The sequence below is a fragment of the Scophthalmus maximus genome, chromosome 4 (genome assembly GCF_022379125.1).
Source record: "Scophthalmus maximus strain ysfricsl-2021 chromosome 4, ASM2237912v1, whole genome shotgun sequence".
Taxonomy (NCBI): Eukaryota; Metazoa; Chordata; class Actinopteri; order Pleuronectiformes; family Scophthalmidae; genus Scophthalmus; species Scophthalmus maximus.
Window position 1 is genome coordinate 392,501 of NC_061518.1, and position 10,000 is coordinate 402,500.

General features: G+C 49.0%; 1 protein-coding gene across 3 annotated transcripts in view; it reads left to right on the forward strand.

The window, feature by feature from the left end:
• The window catches only part of large2 (LARGE xylosyl- and glucuronyltransferase 2), a 42,640-nt gene that overhangs the window by 2,833 nt on the left and 29,807 nt on the right, over positions 1-10,000 (forward strand). Inside the window, exon 2 of one of the 3 annotated variants that reach the window (XM_035628711.2) lies at positions 3,049-3,288. The exons of the other annotated variants lie outside the window; for them this stretch is intronic. The gene's annotated coding sequence lies outside the window, so the exon portion shown is untranslated. The remainder of the gene's footprint in view (positions 1-3,048; positions 3,289-10,000) is intronic. 3 annotated transcript variants of the gene reach the window in all.

The window sequence follows — 10,000 nt, forward strand, 5'->3', positions numbered from 1 at the left end:
CAGAGGTGTATGAACGATGAATTTATTATAAATCTCTTGGTTCCGAGTCCTCAGCCCTCCGGTCGGACGAGGACCAACAATCCCTCACGTCTGTCTTATCTCAACGTCATAAATATGATAAATATGATAAATATGATTTATTTTTTGATCGAGATCCAAACCCTTTTAGTTAGAGCGAGTGTGGAGATTTGGGGCCTGATGCCGATATTGAAATCGGATATTATTACAAGATTTCCAATACGATACATCGGCCGAAATATGAATATATCAAACCGAAGCAGATTAACAGTTTAAATCTGATTTTATTCTGGAGTCCGTTCATTGAGGAGCAGATGTGTAATTTCAGGCCTTAAGTGTCTCCAAGTGTCTCCAGGAGTTTCCAGGTGTATACGACTATATGTATGAAGCTTTTAGTGTCTCTAGGAGTTCCACAAGTTTCCAGGTGTTTCCAGGTGTATATGACAGTATATGTATAAACAGCTGTAGGAAGCCTTTAGTGTCTCCAGGGGTTTCAAGGGGTTTCAAGGGGATTCCAGGTGTTTCCAGGTGTATATGACAGTATATGTATAAACAGCTGTAGGAAGCCTTTAGTGTCTCCAGGGGTTTCAAGGGGTTTCAAGGGGATTCCAGGTGTTTCCAGGTGTATATGACAGTATATGTATAAACAGCCGTAGGAAGCCTTAAGTGTCTCCAGGTGCTTCCAGGTGTTTCAAGGAGATTCCAGGTGTTTCCAGGTGTATATGACAGTATATGTATAAACAGCCGTAGGAAGCCTTTAGTGTCTCCACGTGTTTCCAGGGGTTTCAAGGGGATTCCAGGTGTTTCCAGGTGTATATGACAGTATATGTATAAACAGCCGTAGGAAGCCTTAAGTGTCTCCAGGTGCTTCCAGGTGTTTCAAGGAGATTCCAGGACGCGACCCCTCCGACTGCGATAGACGCCATGCACTGACCACTTGTTGATCCGTGTAACGCTACTCCTGCCTCAGACGTCCACCGTCACGACTTCCTGATTCATCTGCATCGATTTGTCCTTCACAGTCGACAGGTTTCTTAAAAAACAAACTTTAGACACATTGTCTTCGTCTCCAATCTGTGTATTTTATTCAATTGATTTTCATCAGTGAAACAGTGGAGAAGAGATTATTCAGTCTCTGCACATCAGATTTCTGTTTTCACCACACACCGTCGATCACAGACGTGTGGTTAATAATCCCTGCGAAGCTCCGATCGATTCCAGGTCTGTTGTCCGTGTTGCTGAGTTTCACTTTTTTCAGTCAACTGACGGCAGCAGAGGGTGGAGAGAAAAATTGAATATGTTTCCCCTCAGGTTTCATCTCTAGCATTTAAATGTGGCAAATATTAGTTTTGACTTCTGAAAATATTATATTAAGTATAAAGTCACTTCGGGAAAACTCGTCATGTTTCTGCAGCGGCGAACTTTGAAATCTGATAAATCGTTGCTATATATTTGCTATATATTTCAATGCTATATATTTGAATATACAGTTTATATTTTAATCATCACAATAGAGGAAGTGTCACAGTGATAAAAAAAAAACACAAGCTGCTGCACCTTGTTGCTTTAACTGTAACGAACGAACCTCTTCTCTGCAGGACTGCGTGAAACGTTAATATTATTATGACCTCTGGGTCTTTATGGGAGAGTTAAGCTCCTCCCACTCGACCCACCTCCACCCTGCTGAGAGGAGCAGTCGGGGGCGTTTTCAGTCCTAATGGGCCGAGTCCACACGCTGCTTCTCAACATGATCCTTGTATGGAGGAGGTGTGTGTGTGTGTGTGTGTGTGTGTGTGTGTGAGAGAGAGTGAGTGTATGTGTGTGTGTGTGTGTGTGTGTGAGCCCTGTGGGGAGGGCGAGGAGGAGACCTCCTGCAGTGCTGTATGACTGGAGGCTGAGGGATGGGGGGTGAGATGTTTCACCTCGGGAGGCGTCGGCTCGACTCTTTTGTCTCCGTCGTCGTTGTCGCGGCCTTTTCATATTCAGATCAGCTGTTTGTGGGCGTCGCCGTGAGACAGACTTTGTTCCTCTGACGTTTCTCTGCCGACGTCGTCCTGGCGAGACCACGACACACAGGCTGTCTGCTTCCTGACGCTTCCACGTGCAGACGGCAAGATGTCATTTAAAACCAGATGTTTGTTGTTTACATCGTGCTGATGTTGTGAATCTGTGACGTGTTGAAGCAGCCGACTCCAAATATCATGAGACTTAGTGGGTCAGAGTTTGTTTGGGTCATTTGGATTTTCTTTTCAGCAACGGGGATTAAAAAAACTTAAAAAGATTTTAGTTTTAAAATTGAAATTCAAGGTGTTTTTATTCTTTTTCAGGGACAAAAAGGGACGAGTGAAATTTTTAAAATGTTTTGATTTACATTTTCTATTTTGATTAACAAAAAAATAAAATCAGTAGAAAACAGAAATGAAAAAAAAGGATGCTCATCTTCTCAGAGCGGATGTGGTCGAGAGACGGCGCTGAAGTTAGTTTCTGATTCGTCAGTTGAAGGAGAAACGTCCTCCGTACTGGATCAGGTTCCAGATAGGAAACCACTGGAGCTACACTTGTCACATCTGGACTCTTCAAAACATAGTCTCAGATTTGTGAAATGTTTATTGTATTTGTGAAAATGCAAATCTGTATCTTGTGGATTTAACTGTGGTTTCATGCGCAGACTGTTGTTGTTGGAGGTTTGAGCTTCTACTGAGTTCAGTGTGTGTGTGTGTGTGTGTGTGTGTGTGTGTGTGTGTGTGAGCAGCAGAGCGCCCCCTGCAGGTGGGTGACGGTACTGGAGGCTGCAGCTGGTGATGCTGTGAATCTTTTGTAGGTTTGTTTGTGTCGAGTCTTCAAACGTAAAATAAAAACTGTGGGACAAGTTTTCTGCCCACTCGTGTTTTTTTTTCTGTTTATGGCAGAAAATGCTTTTTACTCCCGTTGGCCCGAGAGAAGACTCTCCATCTGTTTTTTCATTTCAGTCTGTAAAAAGTGAACAGCTTCAGTTTAACGCGACTGCGTTGTGATATGTGTTTTTTACAGTGTAAAGGTCTAAAATGCTCTGAGTCGTGTTCGGCTGGAACCCGGGAGACGACTCGTCATCCTTCCTGTCGGCTCCCGCTGGTCCGACCCGAGACGAACTTTGCTCCCAGGGTTCACTTTGACGGACAGCTCCACTCCGGCGGTGACGGATGGTGACGGATCAGCGGGAGGCGGCGATGACTGCGCTCGTTTGCTTTGTTTCCTCTTGTCGAAAAATCCTGCTGGTGGTTCAGAGGCAAGGTGAAGAGAGTTCAGCTGCATGTGAGAACGCACGTTGTCGTCCGGAGCTTGTCCTGACAGCCCCTCAGGAAGAGCTCGGGAGAATGTGCGAGTGAGTCCGTACGAGAGAACATTGAGCGAGTGGGAATGTTGATGACTTTAATTATCTTCACGCCTCCTGCTGATCCACCCGGACGCCCAAGAATCTGACTCTGACAATCTCCTGCTGCCTCCGTCACACGTGAGCGGCGAACTCTGGAAAGTGTCCATGGCGATATCGATATTAGGGAGTACAAGATTTCCGAACCCGATACATCGGCATATATGTATATCAGGTTAAAATGATTCCTAAGACGTCGATATCAAACCTTTGAGACAAAGAAATGCAATCATTGCGTGATATTTTAGTTTTAACCATAAACTTTATCATAAATAACTATATATTAATAAAAAGAAAACACAAATACAACCCATACGGCTCATATATCGGTCTGGCTCTTGAGTTCCTGGATATCTTCTGGAGTTCATGTGCCGTTGCTTGGTCGCAGAGCTGTGTGCAGCGCTCGCTCTTCGCTCCGCCCTCGCTCGCTCTCTGGAACACACTGAGCGACTGTAGACGTACAGACTGTAAATAAAGATGGAAGAAGCGTCTCCTCTTCTGCTCGTTGTTCAAATACGAAGCTTAAATATCTTGTACTCGAAGCTAAAGTTCCATCTCGCCGTTGATCCGTCTGTCGTTGCGGTCGAAGACTTCGTACTCTCCGAATATTCTCTCTGCTCCTTCCCGTGTTTGCTCGATTGCTTTCAGGAGGACGTGGAATCACTCAGCTCATAAAAGTTTCGGTTCAGACTCCAGTCGGTTCCCTCTGTCCTGCAGATGGTGAATATTTCTGTTCACTTCCAAACTTCCAGGAAGTTCATTTCAAGGAAAATCAGCTTCCTCAGCTTCCCGTCGTCCATCACATTATCTCTGTGACACGACGTCCTCCAGATCTGACTGGATGGAAGAAAAAGCTTTTCAGCTTCTAAGTTATCGCATCGCAGCGGCTCCACATTATTATAATGTGACTTTGGGCAAATTTAATTAAAGGCACCGACAACATTGACCGTGATGGATCATGTTTCTGCAGCGAAATCAGCCGCAGCCGGAGTTCGTCCGGACGCAGGGAAGTTCATCCCCAAAACTCTGGGATTGTTTGGAACGAGTTCCTTGATGCAGAGTTTAGTTTGTTGATTTTGTTGGATCAAGATCCATAAATGATAAATACATTTTGAGAAAATGTTACAAATTTCACAATGTTAAAGATCATTCTTTGACATTTATTTCCCGATTTTCCAGAGGGAATACTTCATTGTAGGGCTGCGACTAATGGATTATTTTCATTATCGATGAATCTGTCCATTATTTCCTCGATTAATCGATTAGTTGTTTGTAGAACCCGACCGATATTATCAGCCAACTGATGTGAGCCTTTAAATTTGCATTTATGTTTTACATTTTAGATAAAATATATGTTGTTTATTAATTCAAGCTCTATTTATTTTATTTTTTAAAAATTTGTATTTGTTTTTTATGATAAGTTTATGATTAAACTAAAATATCAAGCCTCAATTACATTTCCTTGTCATAAAAGGTTGATAACGACATCTTAGAATCATACATATATACATATATATTTACATATATGTATGTATGATTCTAATTGAGTAGATTTCCTGTTCGTTACACAGATCAACAAGTGGTCAGTGCATGGTGTCCCCCCAAAAAAACTGTCTATCTCAGTCACAGTGACGTGTTTAACTCTCAGAATCACTTGTCATCATCACACAGACAGAATATCTGTAGAAAGAAACTTTCAACCACACTCAACATTCTGAGTCAGGACAGAAATATCCCCGACAAAAAACTAGTTGCGATGCATTTAGCAGTCGATTACTAATCGATTAACAGTTGCAGCTTTAATTGATGGATCTGGATGAAAACAACCAGACACATTTACTGATCTGGATGAGTGTGGTGGATCTGCTGCGGCTCCTGTGATCCTGACGGTCGGGCCGCTGGTCGGAGGTCTGAGCTCAGGGACGGTCGTGATGTCAGAGCTCGACGTGGAGCGGCGCCGCTGCGTCAGGGGGAAGAAGAAGTGTTGGATATTTCAGGAAGGTCGTCGGGAGCTGCAGCAGCTCTGTGGGAGTTCCTCCCCGGTGTTCCTGTGGAAGGAGGAGGAGGAGGAGGCAACGACGCAGGGAGTTCATATTAATGGAGGGAAAAAAATCATACGAAGACCGAGATGATGACGTCAGTCTGAGCAGAGAAGACGAGAGTTCCACGGTTTCACTGGAGACGAAAAGTCAAACCAAGAAGCATCTTACTTTTAGATCCATATCTGAGTACGAGGATCAGGATCAGCACACACGCAATAACAAGAGGATCAGATCAGATCAGGATCCTGGACGATCAGAACAGAAGTTAATCAGATCCTTTAGTGTTGTTGTTGTTGTTCAAATAGAATCATTTTGTTTCCTTGTTTCCCAAAATTGTAACTGCGCCACTCTAAGATCTCTCCCGCTCCGGAGCGTTTCACCTCAGGGTCGCGGGTCGAGCCGATGAAGACGATGAAGGTCTCATGGTCTCAGAGAAACCAGGTCATGGATGAAGTCAGAAACTAGAAACTCGCCTCCGTGAACTGATGAGTGTCAAATCCACTGTGATCAGATTATTTCAGATTATCAGAGATACAAGACGCTGCTTCCTGAATATTAGTGTGTGTGTGTGTGTGTGTGTGTGTGTGTGTGTGTGTGTGTGTGTGTGTGTGTGTGTGTGTGTGTGTGTGTGTGTGTGTGTGTGTGTGTGTGTGTGTGTGTGTGTGTGTGTGTGTGTGTGTAAGCGATCGAGCAGACGCACCAAGTTCTCTTCTCTGATTGGTTCTCACCAGTCACGACGCGATGTCGCTAACACTTCCTGTCCGTAACAGTTCCACATCCTCGTCGCTCTGACTTTTCACCGTCGCTGTTCCTCCTTCAGAGACAATCTACTTCCTGTTTACACCTGAGTGGTCATGTGACACGTGTGTGTGGACTGAGACAGTTTTAGTTGTTGTGTAGTTGTGTAACGTCCGGTGAGAAACATGGTCACATGGTGAATTAATCCACTGTGTGTGTTTGTGTGTTTGTGTGTTTGTGTGTGTGTGTGTGTGTGTGTGTGTGTGTGTGTGTGTGTGTGTGTGTGTGTGTGTGTGTGTGTGTGTGTGTGAGGTCACAGAAAGTAACCTGGTCACTTACATCTGTGTTTTTAGCATTGACTGATTTTCTCTTTTGCACTTGAACACACCACAGTAATGTACATGACAACACTGTGCACTTGAACACACCAGATTCTAAACTTAACTTAAAAAAATCGTATTTCCAAAAACGTTCACAGAGTTGGGAACACTTTTTCTCCGTGTTTCTATATTTCTAAATCTTTTGGATCAACACGTTTTTATTATGAGTAAAATTTGGTGAAAAACGTGTCAGATTTTTGTATTTTTTTAAAATTCCGTAAAGTGAGTTGTTTCCAGAAATTTCTGAGCAAACCAAAAATGTCAAGATGAAAGTTTGGTAAAGTTGACGAACACAAAGAAATCTAAATTTTTTTCTTAAAATAAAATACAGAAACATGGAGTTTGAAGCTGCCGTTTCTCTGGAGTTGAACGGCGTGAAAACGTGGAACCTGAGCGTCCTCTTGCCTCGTGCTCAACCGCTGGGGCTGCTGGGTAATGGTGGCGGCGGCGGGTGTAGCTGGGATTTTGTAGGAGCTGAGGAGGTTTAATGAGGCGAAGAGGCGACGCTGAGATAAACCTCATTATTCTGCAAAACGCTTCATCAGCTGCTGAAGCAGCAACGAGTTAATCGTGTCTCTCCTCCCCCTCTCTCCTCCACCTCTCTCCTCTCCTCCTCCCCCTCTCCCCTCCCCCTCCCTCCTCCACCTCTCCCCTCCCCCTCCCTCCTCCACCTCTCTCCTCTCCTCCTCCCCCTCTCCCCTCCCCCTCCCTCCTCCACCTCTCCCCTCCCCCTCCCTCCTCCACCTCTCTCCTCTCCTCCTCCCCCTCTCCCCTCCGCCTCCCTCCATCCCTCTCTCCTCCCCTCCTCTCCCCCTCCCTCCTCCCCCTCTCTCCTCCCCTCCTCCCCCTCCCTCCTCCACCTCTCTCCTCCCCTCCTCCCCCTCTCTCCTCCACCTCTCCCCTCCCCTCCTCTCCCCCTCCCTCCTCCACCTCTCTCCTCCCCTCCTCCCCCTCCCTCCTCCACCTCTCTCCTCCCCTCCTCCCCCTCTCTCCTCCCCCTCTCTCCTCCCCTCCTCTCCCCCTCCCTCCTCCACCTCTCTCCTCCCCTCCTCCCCCTCCCTCCTCCACCTCTCTCCTCCCCTCCTCCCCCTCCCTCCTCCACCTCTCTCCTCCCCTCCTCTCCCCCTCCCTCCTCCACCTCTCTCCTCCCCTCCCCCTCTCTCCTCCACCTCTCTCCTCCCCTCCCCCTCTCTCCTCCCCTCCTCCCCCTCCCTCCTCCACCTCTCTCCTCCCCTCCCCCTCCCTCCTCCACCTCTCTCCTCCACCTCTCTCCTCCCCTCCCCCTCTCTCCTCCCCCTCTCTCCTCCACCTCTCTCCTCCCCTCCCCCTCTCTCCTCCACCTCTCTCCTCCCCTCCTCCACCTCTCTCCTCCCCTCCCCCTCTCTCCTCCCCCTCTCTCCTCCCCTCCTCCCCCTCCCTCCTCCCCCTCTCTCCTCCACCTCTCTCCTCCCCTCCATCCCTCTCTCCTCCCCTCCTCCCCCTCTCTCCTCCCCTCCTCCCCTCCATCCCTCTCTCCTCTCCTCCTTCCCTCTCTCCTCCCCTCCTCCCCTCCATCCCTCTCTCCTCCCCCTCCATCCCTCTCTCCTTCACCTCCATCCCTCTCTCCTCCCCTCCATCCCTCTCTCCTCCCCTCCATCGCTCTCTCCTTCACCTCCATCCCTCTCTCCTTCACCTCCATCCCTCTCTCCTTCACCTCCTTCCCTCTCTCCTCCCCTCCATCCCTCTCTCCTCCCCTCCATCCCTCTCCTCCCCTCCATCCCTCTCTCCTCCCCTCCATCGCTCTCTCCTTCACCTCCATCCCTCTCTCCTTCACCTCCATCCCTCTCTCCTTCACCTCCTTCCCTCTCTCCTCCCCTCCATCCCTCTCTCCTCCCCTCCATCCCTCTCCTCCCCTCCATCCCTCTCTCCTCCCCTCCATCGCTCTCTCCTCCCCTCCATCCCTCTCCTCCCCTCCATCCTTCTCTCCTCCCCTCCTCCCCTTCTCTCCTCCCCTCCTCCCCCTCTCTCCTCCCCTCCATCGCTCTCTCCTCCCCTCCATCCCTCTCCTCCCCTCCATCCTTCTCTCCTCCCCTCCTCCCCTTCTCTCCTCCCCTCCTCCATCCCTCTCCTCCCCTCCATCGCTCTCTCCTCCCCTCCATCCCTCTCTCCTCCCCTCCATCCCTCTCCTCCCCTCCATCCCTCTCTCCTCCCCTCCATCGCTCTCTCCTCCCCTCCATCCCTCTCCTCCCCTCCATCCTTCTCTCCTCCCCTTCTCTCCTCCCCTCCTCCCCCTCTCTCCTCCCCTCCATCGCTCTCTCCTCCCCTCCATCCCTCTCCTCCCCTCCATCCTTCTCTCCTCCCCTCCTCCCCTTCTCTCCTCCCCTCCTCCCCCTCTCTCCTCCCCTCCATCCCTCTCTCCTCCCCTCCATCCCTCTCTCCTCCCCTCCATCCCTCTCTCCTCCCCTCCATCCCTCTCCTCCCCTCCATCCTTCTCTCCTCCCCTCCTCCCCTTCTCTCCTCCCCCTCTCTCCTCCCCTCCATCCCTCTCTCCTCCCCTCCATCCCTCTCCTCCCCTCCATCCTTCTCTCCTCCCCTCCTCCCCTTCTCTCCTCCCCTCCTCCCCCTCTCTCCTCCCCTCCATCCCTCTCTCCTCCCCTCCATCCCTCTCTCCCAAAGTCCCTGAACTCCTCTGTTATCTCTCTTATCTCCGCTCCTCCCTCTCACTGCTTCACAAGCAGCAGCAGCGTCGATTCAACCGTTCAGAATAAATAATTCCAAACTCATATCAGGATCTTCTTCCACCAGACGAATGCGTTAGTTTGTCTCGGTGGGTGGAGCGAGACGCTGGCTCTGCTCCAAACTGTGGTGACGCCCTGCTCGTATTTGTGCTGGTGATCTGCTGAGTGACAGGCGGGTGTGATTCGGTCGGGTGGGAGGAGCCAGGACGACATTCAAACAGCTGGAGTCCGATTCAGAAACAAACGTGAACTTTGGTTAAAAGAGTTCAGGTTCCTTCATCGGACCGACGTTGTCACGTTAAAAGTGTCTGTGACTTTATTTTAAATCTCGGCTGACGACCTCTGACCTGCTTAAACTCGTGAAACGCTGCTGGAGACGGAGACGTTCTCGTCTCTGATTGGTTCTCATCGGTTCTCATCATCAGGATCAGTTCCACCTCCTCGCCGTCGCCTGCTCTGTCTTTTCACCATCGCTGTAACTAAGCAACCAGACAATCTACTTCCTGTTAACACCTGAGTGGTCACGTGACACGTGTGTGTGTTCAGGTGTGTTAGTGTGGACGAAGATGGAGTCAGTTAAAAAAGGAAACCGTGTCCTTGTCGGACAGAAAGAGAAAGAAAGAAAGAAACACAAAGAACGCCCCCCCCCCCCCCCCCCCCGGTCATGTTAAGCAGCTTTAATTGTCTCTGTTGTTT